General features: G+C 38.9%; 1 protein-coding gene across 1 annotated transcript in view; it reads left to right on the forward strand.

Moving 5' to 3' along the window:
• The window catches only part of ZC3H12B (zinc finger CCCH-type containing 12B), a 601939-nt gene that overhangs the window by 28687 nt on the left and 559662 nt on the right, over nucleotides 1–13590 (forward strand). The gene's annotated exons all lie outside the window — the stretch shown is intronic.

Here is a 13590-nt window from a genome sequence, read left to right on the forward strand (position 1 = left end):
ACAGAGCGAGTTTGGAAGTACTCCATATCTTTCTATTTTCCAAACAGCTTTAGTAGAATAGGTATGATTTCTTCTTTAACTGTTTGATAGAATTCGCCAGGGAAGCCATCTGGCCATGGACTTTTGTGTCTTGGGAGGTTTTGGATGACTGCTTCCATTTCCTCCCTGGTTATTGGCCTGTCCAGGTTTTCTATTTCTCCCTCTTCCAGTTTTGGTAGTTTGTGGCTTTCCAGAATTCTGTCCCTTTCTTCTAGATTGTCTAATTTATTGGCGTATATATATATATAAAACATAATATGTTTTTAAAATCGTTTGTATTTCCTTGGTGTTGGTAGTGATCTCTCCTTTCTCATTTGTGATTTTATTAATTTGAGTCTTCTCTCTCTTCTTTTTAATAAGGCTGGCTAATGGTTTATCTATCTTATTAATTCTTTCAAAGAACCAACTCCTGGTTTTGTTGATCTGTTCCACAGTTTTTCTGGTCTCGATTTCATTGAGTTCTCACATCTTTATTAACTCTCTTCTTCTGTTGGGTGTAGGATCTATGTGATGTTTTTTCTCTAGCTCCTTTAGGTGTAAGGTTAGCTTTTGTATTTGAGTTCTTTCCAGTTTTTGAATGGATGCTTGTATTGCGATGTATTTCCCCCTCAGGACTGCTTTTGCTGCATCCCAAAGATTTTGAACGGTTGTATCTTCATTCTCATTAGTTTCCATGAATATTTTAAATTCTTCCTTAATTTCCTTGTTGACCCTTTCATCTTTTAGCAGGATGGTGCTTAACCTCCACGTGTTTGAAATCCTTCCAAACTTCTTGTTGTGATTTAGTTCTAATTTCAAGGCATTATGGTCTGAGAATATGCAGGGGACGATCCCAATCTTTTGGTATCGGTTCAGACCTGATTTGTGACCCAGTATGTGTTCTATTCTGGAGAAAGTTCCATGTGCACTTGAGAAGAATGTGTATTCAGTTGCGTTTGGATGTAAATTTCTGTAGATATCTGTGAAATCCATCTGGTCCAGTGTATCATTTAAAGCTGTTGTTTCTTTGGAGATGTTGCGTTTACAAGACCTATCGAGTGTAGAAAACGCTAGATTGAAGTCACCCAGTATAAGTGTATTATTATCTAAGTATGTCTTAACTTTGTTTATTAATTGATATATTTGGCAGCTCCCACATTCAGGGCATATATATTGATGATTGTTACGTCCTCCTCTTGGATATATCCTTTAAGTATGATATAGTGCCCCTCTTCATCTCTCACTACAGTCTTTGGGATAAATTTTAGCTTATCTGATATAAGCTAAAAGAAACCCCTGCTTTCTTTTGAGAACCATTTGAATGGTAAATAGTTCTCCAACCTTTTATTTTCAGGCCATACGTGTCCTTCTGTCTAAAATGAGTCTTTTGTAGATAGCAAAAGATGGGTCATGCTTTTTTTTATCCAGTCTGAAACCCTGCGCCTTTTGATGGGATCATTAAGCCCATTCACGTTCAGAGTTACTTTTGAAAGATATGAATTTAGTGTCATCATGATACTTATTCAGTCCCTGTTGTTGTGGATTGTTCCATTGGACTTCTTCTTAAAGAGGAATTTTAAGAGTCCCCCTTAAAATTTTTTGCAGAGCTGGTTCGGAGGTCACATATTCTTTCAGTTCCTGCCTATCTTGGAAGCTCTTTATCTCTCCTTCTATTCTGAATGAGAGCCTTGCTGGATTAAGTATTCTTGGCTGCATGTTCTTCTCATTTAGGACCCTGAATATATCCTGCCAGCCCTTTCGGCCTGCCAGGTCTCTGTGGAGAGGTCTGCTGTTACCCTAATACTCCTCCCCATAAAAGTCAGGGATTTCTTGTCTCTTGCTGCTTTAAGGATCTTCTCTTTATCTTTGGAATTTGCAAGCTTCACTATTAAATGTCGAGGTGAAGGACAAAAAAAAAGTTTTTTTAAAATTTATTTTATTTATTGATTTCAGGGGGGGGGAATCTCTCTCTTTCCTGGATCTAAATGCCTGTTTTCCTTCCCAGATTAGGAAAGATTTCAGTTATTTGTTCAAATACATGTTTTGGACCTCTGTCCCTTTGGCGCCCTCGGTAACCCCAATTAAACATAGGTTTTTCTTCCTCAGGCTGTCATTTATTTCCCTTCATCTATCCTCATGATCTTTTAATTGTTTGTCTCTTTTTTCCTCAGTTTCCCTCTTTGCCATCAACTTGTCTTCTATGCCACTAACTCGTTCTTCCACCTCGTTAACCCTCGTCGTTAGGACCTGTAGTTTTGATTGCATCTCATTTAATTGATTTTTATTTTCTGCCTGACTAGATCTAAATTCTGCAGTCATGAAGTCTCTTGAGCCCTTTATGCTTTTTTCTAGAGCCACCAGTAGCTGTATAATACTGCTTCTGAATTGGCTTTCTGACATTGAATTGTAATCCAAATTTTGTAACTCTTTGGGTGAGGGGACTGTGTCTGATTCTTTCTTTTGAGGTAAGGTTTTCCTTCTAGTCATTTTGCTCATTGTAGAGTGGCCAAAATCAAGTTGTATTGTGAAAGGAGAAAAAGAGAGAAGAGAAAGAAGAAAAGAAAAAGAAAAAAAAGAAAAAGAAAGAAAAAAAAGAAGAAAAGAAAAAGAAAAAAAGGGGGAGAGTAACAGAAATAAAAAAACAAAGGGGAGTATCCTCTGATTCTATATGCTGTAAATCCCTCGACTTCCCCTGGAACTTTTTTTTTTTTATTTATGATAGTCGCAGAGAGAGAGAGAGAGGCAGAGACACAGGCGGAGGGAGAAGCAGGCTCCATGCACCCGGAGCCTGATGTGGGATTCGATCCCGGGTCTCCAGGATTGCGCCCTGGGCCAAAGGCAGGTGCCAAACCGCTGCGCCACCCAGGGATCCCCCCCCTGGAACTTTCCAGTGTTGCTTGGTCAATAATTTGTTTTCCCCTGTCGGTCTAGCTGGTCTTCTGGGGGAGGTGCCTTCTGTGCTGATTTTCAGGTGTTAGCACTTGGGGGAGCTGCTCAGCTCCCTGCCTGATGCAGAGCTCAGTGAAAGATGTTTAACCTGTTTATCTGGTGAGGCCACTGTGAGGCCCCTGTAGGCCCCAGTAGGAACAACAACTGTGGTGGCGGCCAGCTCTGGTGCCCTGGATTCAGTTTCTGCAGTAACTACGGAGCTCTCTGTCTGCAGGGGCCTGGAGTCTCCAGGGACAGGCCGCTAATCTGCTCAGCTCTGCCGCCCGGAGGCGGCAGGAGTGTCCTTGCTCTTCTGGGCCCTCCCGGCCTCTGCCTGTCCCGGGGGGAGCGCCGGATCTTGGGCTGTGTCCCCGGAGCCCTCTGCTCCCAGGTCTTCGCTGTTGGAATCGCGCTCCTGGCCGCGCAGCTCCCTCTGTGTGGAGCCTCTGCCGGAGCCGCTTCCGAGCTGCTCCCGGGTCCAGCCGTGTGCTCACTGCAGCCCTTTAGGGAGCTTGGCCGTGGGGTGTGGCACGCTCTCCCAGGGGCACAGGTGTTCTGTTAGTGTCTCAGGGAGCCTGAGGGTATCCCCACCCTTCCTGGGTTCCTGCTCTAACTCCCTGTGAGCGCCTTTCCGTCTGGGAAGATTGGTGAAACTCCTGCTTCTCCTGGACAGGGCTTTCCTGTCCTGGGGACACTTGCCCGGGCCTTAGCCTGGCTCCTCGCGGGGCCCCTTCCTTGGATACCTTTTGTTTCTTTATTTCTTTTTTCCCCCGTCTCCCTACCTTGATAGAAGCGTGAACTCTTCTCAGTGTAGCATTCCAGCTGTTCTCTCTTTAAATCTCAGGCTGAATTAGTAGGTTTTCAGGATGATTTGAAGGTCATCTAGGTACTTTGGTGGGGACAGGTGAGTTGGAGACCCTACTCTTCTGCCATCCTGCCCCGCCTCCAGGTTCATTTATTTAAATATAGCTGTCCAGTTTTCCCAAGACGATTTGTTAAGATTGTCTTTTTAGCATTGTATAATCTTTCGTCCTTTAACAGATTAATTAACCGTATAAGCATATTTCAGGATTTTCTTATTTCTTCCATTGATCTATTTTTGTGCACCTATCATACTGTTCTGATTACTACAATTTTGTTGTATATCTTGAAAACTGGGATTGTGATACAATCCCTGTCTCAAAATGTCATTGACTATTCAGTGTCTTTTGTGGTTCTGTACCAATCGTAATATTACTTTTTGTAGTTTTATGAAAAATGCTGTTGGAATTTTGATAAAGATTGCATTAAATCTGTAGATTACTTTGGTAGTATGGTCATTTTAACAATATTAATTCTTACAATTCATGAGCATGGGCTATCTTTTCATTTTTTTGTGTTTTCAATTTCTTTCATCAGTAGCTTATAGTTTTCAGAATACAGGTCTTTCATCTACTTATGTTTATTCTTAGATATTTTAATATTTTTTGGTGCAATTGTAAGTGGGACTGTTTTCTTAATTTCTCTTCCTGATATTTCATTATTAGTATATGGAGGTGAACATATTTCTGGGTATTAATTTTTTATCATGCCATTTTACTCAGTTCATTTTTCAGTTCTATAAGGTTTTTGGTGGAGTCTTTCAGGTTTTCTATATATAGTATCATATCATCTGTGAATAGTGAGTTTTGTTTTTTTCCTTACTGATTTGGATGCCTTTTACTTCTTTTTGTCTGATTTCTCTGGCTAGGACTTACAGTGCTATGTTGAATACAAGTGATGAGAGTGGACGTCCTGTCTTTTTCCTAACTGTAGAAGAAAAGGTGATGTTAGCTGTGGGTATTTCATACATGGCCTTTATTATGTTGAAGTATATTCCCTCTAAACCTATTTTGTTGAGAGCTTTTATCATGAATGGATGTTGTAATTTGTTCAATGCTTTTTCTGCATCTACTAAAATGGTCATAAGGTTTTTATTCTTTCTCTAATGAGGTGATGTATCACATTGATCCATGAATATAGAACAACCCTTCCAACACAGGAGTAAATCCACTTGATTGTCATAAATGATTTTTTAATGTATTGTTGGATTTTGTTTGCTAATATTTTGTTGAGGATTTTTGCATCTATTTTCATCAGGGATATTGGTCTGTAGTCTTCTTTATAGTAGAGTATTTATCTGGTTTTGGTACTAGGGTAATGCTGGCCTCAGAATTAATTTGCAAGTTTCTTCCTTTTCTATTTTTTTTGGAATAGTTAAAAAAGCATAAGTGTTAAATCTGTTCTTTACATGTTTGCTAGAGTTCACCTGTGAAGCCACCTGGACCTGGACTTTTGTTTGTTGGGATTTTTTTTTTTTTGGTTTTTGACTCAGTTTCTTTGCTGGTTATCAGTTTGTTCAAATTTCCTTTTTCTTCCTGATTCAATTTTGGTAGCTTATACATATCTAGGAATTTATCCATTTCTTCTAGGTTGTCCAATTTGTTGGCATATAGTTTCAATAGTATTCTCATAAGCCTTTGCATTTCTGTGGCATTATTTCATCTCCTTTGTTTCTAATTTTTATTTGAGTCATCTATCTTTTATCTTGATGAGTCTGGTAAAAGAGTACTCATTTTGTTTATCTTTTTTGAAAAGATTTTATTTATTTATTCATGAGAGAAAGAGAGAGAGAGAGAGAGAGAGAGAGAGAGGCAGAGACACACACAGAGGGAGAGGCAGGCTCCCTGCAGGGAGGCCAAATGGCACCAGATCCCCAGAACGGGATCATGCCCTGAGTCAAAGGTAGATGCCCAACCGCCCAGCCACACAGGTGTCCCTTGTTTATCTTTTTAAAGAATCAGCTCTTGGTTTCATTCTTCTGTTTTTTTTTTGTCCCTGTGTCATTTATTTCTGCTCTTTATATCTTTCCTTCTACTGGCTTTATGTTTTGTTTGTTCTTCATTTTCTAGCTCCTTTAAGAGTAAAGTTAGGTTGTTAATTGAAGATTTTTCTTCCTTCTTGAGATAGGCCTGTATTACTATAATCTTCCCTCTTAGGACAGTTTTCCTTCATACCAAATATTTTGGATCATTGCATTTTCATTTTCATTTGTCTATATGTGTTTTTTTTAAATTTCCTCTTTGTTTCTTGGTTGACTCTTTCATTGTTTAGTACGTTTTTATACACCCACGTGTTTCTTCCCAGATTTTGTCTTGTGATTGATTTTTAGTTTCATATTGTGATTAGAAAAGATGCATGATAGGATTTCAGTCTTTTGAATTTATTGAGACTTTCTTTGTGGCCTAACATGTAATCTATTCTGGAGAATATGCTCTGTGCACTTGAAAGGAATGTGTGTTCTGCTGTTTGAGGATGGAATGTTCTGAGTTTTTCTGTTAGGTCCACCTGGTCCAATGTGTTTTTCTTTTTTTTCAGATTATTTATTTATTTATTCATGTTAGACACACACAGAGAGAGAGAGAGAGAGAGAGAGAGAGGCAGAAGCAGCCTCCATGCCGGGAGCCCGATGCAGGACTTGATCCGGGGACTCTAGGATCATGCCCTGGACCAAAGGCAGGTGCCAAACCACTGAGCCACCCAGGGATCCCCCCAATGTGTTTTTCTTTTTCTTTCTTTCTTTTTTTAAAAGATTTTATTTATTTATTCATGACAGACAGACAGAGAGGCAGAGACACAGGCAGAGGGAGAGGTAGAGAAGCAGGTTCCATGCAGGGGGCCCGATGCAGGACTTGATCCTGGGTCTCCAGGATCACACCCCAGGCCAAAGTTGGCACTAACCTGCTGGGCCACCGGGGCTACCCCCCACCCCACAATGTGTTTTTCAAAGCTACTTTTTCCTTGTTGACTTTCTGTCTGCATAAACTATTTCCATTGATACAAGTCCCCTACTGATTGTATTTCTGTCAATTTCTTCTTTCATATCTGCAATTAGTTGCTTTATGTATTTAGGTGCTCCCATGTTTAGTGCATATTTACAATTGTTATATCCTCTTGTTGCATTTTTCCCTTTATCATTATATAGTGTCCTTTTATGTCTCTTATTACAATCTTTGAGTTAAAGTAGATTTTGTCCAATGTATTGTTACCCCTCCTTTCTTTTCACTGTCATTTGCATGTTAAATATTTTTGTGCCCCCTTCACTTTCAGTGTTCACTTGTCTTTAGGTCTGAAGTGGGTCTTTTGTAGGCTGCATACACATGGTTCTTGTTTTTATGTATTCTGTCTTTTGATTGGAGCATTTACTCCATTTATATTTAAAGTAATTACTGATAGGTATGTTCTCATTTTATTTCTTTTCTGGTAGTTTTTGTAATTCTTCTCTGTTCCTTTTCCTCTGTTCCTTGTGTTTGATGGCTTTTGTTAGTGTCATGCTTGGATTCTTTTGTCTTTATTTTTTGTATACCATGTGTTTTTTATTTGTGGTATACCATTATGGTCATATATAATTGCTTATGCATATAGCAGTCTATATTAAGTTGATGAATGTTTAAGTTTGAACTCATTCTAAAAGCACTAAGTTTTTACTCCCTCTTCCCATGTTTCATTGGGAAGAAACAAACTTTTGTTTGTATGGGAGAATTTTTATCTCTCCTTTTATTTTTTATTTTTTTTGAGATTTTATTTATATATTTACAGAGATGCAGAGAGAGAGAGAGGCAGAGACACAGGCAGAGAGAGAAACAGGCTCCATGCAGAGAGCCCAACGCGGGACTCGATACTGGGACTCCAGGATCACGCCCTGGGCTGCAGGCGGCGCCAAACCGCTGCACCACTGGGGCTGCCCTTATCTCTCCTTTTAGTCTGAATGATAACTCTGGTAGGTAAAGTATCCTTGGTTGCAGGCTTTTTTTTTCTTTCAGTATTTTGATTATATCATGCCACCCTTTCTGGCCTGCAAAGGTTCTGCTAAAAAAATCAGCTAATAACTTTATCGGGTTTCTTTTGTATGTAACTCTTTTCTTTTACCTTGTTGCATTTAAAACTAGCTATTTATCACTTCTTTTTGCCATTTTAATTATTGTGTGTCTTGATGTAGACCTCTTTGGGTTCATTTTGTTGGGGGCTTTGTGCTTCTTCCATTTATGTGTCTGTGTCCTTCCCTCAGATGAGGGAAATTTTCAGCTATCATTTCTTCAAATAATTTTTCTACATCTCTCCCTCTCTCTTTTTTTCTGGGATTTCTATAATGTTAATGTTATTATGCTTGATGATGTCATTGAGGTCTCTTAACCTAGTCTCATTCTTTTTTATTCTTTTTTTTTCTTTTGCCATTCAGCTTAGTTGCTTTCCATTACCCAGTATTCTAGGCAGCTGATCCATTCTCCTACCTCCTCTAATCTGCACTTGATTCTCTCTAGTATATTTTTTACTTCAGTTATTACATCTTTCATCTCTTATTGGCCCAGTTTTATATTTTCTATCTCTTTTTTTGAAGGTCTCAATGAGATCCTCTTATCTTTTGTTAAGTCAGTATCTTTATGATTATTACTTTGAATTTTTCTTCAGACATATTGCTTATCTCCATTTATCTCTTTTGCTGTGGTTTTGTTCTGTTCTTTCACTTGGGGCATGTTCCTCTGCCTCCTCATTTTGTTGAACTCTCTGTGTTGGTTTCTATGTATTAGGAAAGTCAACCATATTTCCTGATATTGAATGTGGCCTTATGAAAAAGAGGTCTCCTTGTGCCCTGCCGTGTAATATCCCTGTTTACCAGAACCAGGTATTCCAGGAATGTTTCCTATGTGGGATGAAGTGCCCTATTATTGTAACTGAGCTGTGTTTGCCTTCAGTCCAGTCAACTGCAATAGTACAATTTGCCTGTTGTGAGTATACTAGGCAAGGCTTTATCCTTTTGCTGTTAAGGGACATGCCTGGGGCCACTGTTGGCTTTCAGTTGTGTGGTGTCAGCGGTCAGGCTACGTGGCTGCCCTCAGCCTGTTCATGGGCTACAGTAGCACTACCCTAATGGGTCCCAGAGGTTTTACTGGTGTGAAGGACTGGCAATTAATACCTATGTCTGCCTACAGTGCATCTGCTGGAGCTTCAGTCACACCGAATTTCAGGTCTCTCTTCCTGTTTTGTGCCTGATATGTTTTTGTTATGAGCAGTGCTAGTAGTCAGACTAGATTACTGTCCCCAGTTTATCTCTTGGAGCTACAGCTTTGCTGATTGGCAGAGCACTCTTTTATGCTGTTACTATAAGGGTCAGCTGTGCGTGTCATGACTGTCCTCCAGTGGCAGGAGTCTCTTTGGAGGAATGTCTGCTAAGTGGGGTGGTTTGGATGGGAAGGGATCCACAGAAGAATATGGTGTAAGACACTTAGTATTAGCAAGATAGGTGGAGAGTGATGGTTTCCTTTTATCTATTTGTTGGAGGGAGGGAGAGTAATGGAGCCTGAAAGCCCCTTTTTCTTGCCAAAGTCTTCCCAGCACGTATTCTGAGATTAATACATAAATCTTCACATATATCCCAGGCACTTTTTAAAGTGTTGCTTCTATGTTGTATCTAGCCTGGGTTCTTTGTTATGCTGTTTCTTTAAGGGCAGGGACTCAGTTTACTGTTACTTTTGTGGCTCTCCTGGGCTAAATACACTGATTTTTAAAGTGCCAAGAGTTAATTTTCCCTGATTGTAAAACCTCACAAAGTTATGCCCCATTGTGAGGACTCATTTTCCTAGTGCAGTTACCCCATGCTAGGGTGCCGGGTGAGGTCTGATCCTTTTGCTTCTCCATGCTTGTGGTATCCCTCCCCTTTGTGGTTGGTTAGTCTTGCTGTTGGTTTGGTTCTGAACCTCATCTCTGTCCCTCCTACACTTTTTGATGTATCCTTGTCTCTACAATTAACTGTGGAGAGTCTGTTCTGCCAATCTTGAGGTTGTTTTCAGGGTTAGTTACATAGATGTTATCTTGATGTGTCTGTGGGTCAAGATAAGCTCAGGATCCTCCTATTCCATTTACCCTGAGCAAACCAATCTCTCTTTCTTTCTTTCTCTATCTTTAATGCATCTAGCCAAAGGTTTATTAATTTATCTTTTCTAAGAAGTAGTTGTTCCTTTTTAATGATTTCTCTATTGCATTTTATGCTCTGTGTCATTTATTTCCACTTTGATCTTTATTATTCCCTTCCTTATACTAAATATGAGGTGTGTTTATTCCTCTATTTCTAGTACCTTTAGTTGTAAGGTAAGATTGTTTATCTGTGATTTTACTCGTTTTGTGAGGTAGGCCTATATTGCTATGAACTTCCCTATTAGAGTTGCTTTTTCTAGATTCCATAGATTTTGGAACGCTGCATATCCATTTTTGTTTGTCTAAATGTAATTTTTAATTTCTTCTTTGATTTCCGTGATCACCCATTGGTTGTTTAGTCTCCACATGTTTGTGATTTTTCATTTATCTTCTTGTTATTGATTTCTAATTTCATAATATTGTACTTGAGAAAGATGCTTGATATGATTTTAGTTGTTTTTGTTTGTTTGTTTGTTGACTTGTTTTGTGGTCTAACATGTGATCTGTTCCAGTGAATGTTCCATTTGCACTTGAGAAGAAAGTGAATTTTGCTGTTTTTGAATGGAGTGTTCTATATATAAACATTAAATCCATGTGGTCCAATGTGTCCTTTAAGGCTAACATTTCCTTGTTTATTTTCTGTTGGAATGATCTAACCAGTTATGCAAGTGGGGTATGAAGGCCCCCCACTATTATTGTATATCTGTCCATCTCTCCCTTTAATATATGCTTTATTTTCTTAGGTGCTTATATGTTAGAGGTATAAGAATTTACAAATGGTATGTCCTCTTGTTGGATCAAACCCTTTATCATTATATATTGCTTTTCTTTGTGTTTTGTTAGTCTGTGTTTTAAAGTTTTTTTCTGAAAAAGTTTTGCTACCCCAGCTTTCTTTTTATTTCCTTTTGCATGGATATCTTTTCCCATTCCTTCTCTTTCACTCTGTGTGTAATTTTAGGTCTGAAGTAAGTCTGTTGTAGGCAGAACATAGAAGGATCTTTATTTCTTAATCCATTCATTTTCCCTATGCCTTCTGATAGGGAATTTATTACATTTATATTTAAAGTAATTATTGATACATATGTACTTAAAGTTACTTATTTATTCATGAGAGAGAGACACACACACAGAGGCAGAGACATAGGCAGAAGGAGAAGGAGGCTGCCCTTATGTACTTAATGTCATTTTGTTAATGGTTTTCTGGTTGTTTTTGTAGTTCTTTTCCTTTCCTGATCTTTTCCTTTGTGGGTTCCTGACGTTAGGTAGTGTAATGGTAAGATTACTTTCACTCTTTTTAATGACTTTATATATTTATTCAAGAGAGACACAGAAAGAGAGGCAGAGACATAGGCAGAGGAAGAAGGCTCCCCACATGGAGCCGAATAGGGGACTCAATCCCAGAAGTCTGAGATCCCTCCCTGAGCAGATGCTTAACCGCTGAGCCACCCAGGCATCCCATACTTCAACATTTTTGCATATATCTACTACAGGATTTTGATTTGTGGGCACCGTGAGGTTCATATATAGCAATATATATTGTATATATATCAGATTATTTTGATAGTCACTTAAGTTTGAAATCATTTTAAAACACTACATTTGTATTCCCTTCTTGTATTTCATGTTTTTGATGTCATATTTTACATCTTTTTATTTTATATATCCCGTTAAAAATGTTTATTCATTTAAGAGAGAGAGTGAGAGAGAGAGAAAGAACACAAGTAGGGGGAAGGGACAGAGGGAGAGGGAGATGCAGACTCCCCACTGAGCAGGGAGCCTGATGTAGAGCTTGATCCCAGGAACCCAGGATCATTACCTGAGCTGAAGGCAGATGCTCAACTAACTGAGCCACCCTACTTTGTTTTCCCTTAAATAATTATTGTAATTACAGTTGATTTTAGTACTTTAGCTTTTAAATTTCATAGTACTTTATAAGTGTTTGATGCAGTGCTTTTATAATAAAATAACAATTGCCTTTAAAATTGAGACTTTTCTTTCATATATTACCTTGTTTAATTATGGTCTTACTTTTATACTTAAATAAGTCTTTTAACATTTATTGTAAAGTTAGTTGACTGGTGATACTCCTTTAACTTTTGCTTGACTGGGAAGCTTTTTCTCTCCAATTCTGAATAACTTTGCCAGCTAGAATGTTCTCTCTCTCTCTCTCTCTCTCTCTCTCTCTCTCTATATATATATATATATATATATATATATATATATATATATATATAAATTTATGTTTCATTGGTGTTCAATTTGCCAACATATAGAATAACACCCAGTGCTCATCCCATCAAGTGCCCCCGTCAGTGACCATCACCCAGTCACCCCCACCCCCTGCCCACCTCCTCTTCCACCCCCTCTAGTTCGTTTCCCAGAGTTAGGAGTCTCTCATGTTCTGTCTCCCTTTCTGATATTTCCCACTCCTTTTTTCTCCTTTCCCTTTATTCCCTTTCACTATTTTTTATATTCCCCAAATGAATGAGACCATATAATGTTTGTCCTTCTCCGATTGACTTATTTCACTCAGCATAATACCCTACAGTTCCATCCACGTCGAAACAAATGGTGGGTATTTGTCGTTTCTAATTGCTGAGGAATATTCCATTGTATACATATGCCACATTTTCTTTATCCATTCATCTTTTGATGGACACCGAGGCTCCTTCCACAGTTTGGCTATTGTGGACATTGCTGATAGAAACATCGAGGTGCAGGTGTCCCGGCATTTCATTGCATCTGTATCTTTGGGGTAAATCCCCAACAGTGCAATTACTGAGTCCTAGGGCAGATCTATTTTTGACTTTTTGAGTAACCTCCACACAGTTTTCCAGAGTGGCTGCACCAGTTCACATTCCAACCAACAGTGCAGGAGGGTTCCTCTTTCTCCACATCCTCTCCAACATTTGTGGTTTCCTGCTTTGTTAATTTTCCCCATTCTCACTGGTGTGAGGTGGTATCTCATTGTGATTTTGATTTGTATTTCCCTGATGGCAAGTGATGCAGAGCATTTTCTCATGTGCTTGTTGGCCATGTGTATGTCTTCCTCTGTGAGATTTCTGTTCAAGTATTTTGCCCATTTCATGATTGGATTGTTTGTTTCTTTGCCACTGAGTTTAATAAGTTCTTTACAGACCTTGGATACTAGCCCAAATCTGATGCGTCATTTGCAAATATCTTCTCCCGTTATGTAAGTTGTCTTTGAGTTTTGTTGACTGTATCTTTTGCACAGATGAAGTCCCAATAGTTCATTTTTGCTTTTGTTTCTCTTGCCTTCGTGGATGTATCCTGCAAGAAGTTACTGTGGCTGAGTTCAAAAAGGATGTTGCTGTGTTCTCCTCTAGGATTTTGATGGAATCTTGTCTCACATTGATATCTTTCATCCATTTTGAGTTTATCTTTGTGTATGGTGAAAGAGAGTGGTCTAGTTTCATTCTTCTGCATGTGGATGTCCAATTTTCCTAGCACCATTTATTGAAGAGACTGTATTTTTTCCAGTGGATAGTCTTTCCTGCTTTATCGAATATTAGTTGACCATAAAGTTGAAGGTCCACTTCTGGATTCTCTATTCTGTTCCATTGCTCTATGTGTCTGTTTTTGTGCCAGTACCACCCTGTCTTGATGACCACAGCTATGTAGTAAAACCTGAAA

Source organism: Canis lupus, chromosome X, assembly GCF_003254725.2.
Source record: "Canis lupus dingo isolate Sandy chromosome X, ASM325472v2, whole genome shotgun sequence".
Lineage (NCBI taxonomy): Eukaryota > Metazoa > Chordata > Mammalia > Carnivora > Canidae > Canis > Canis lupus.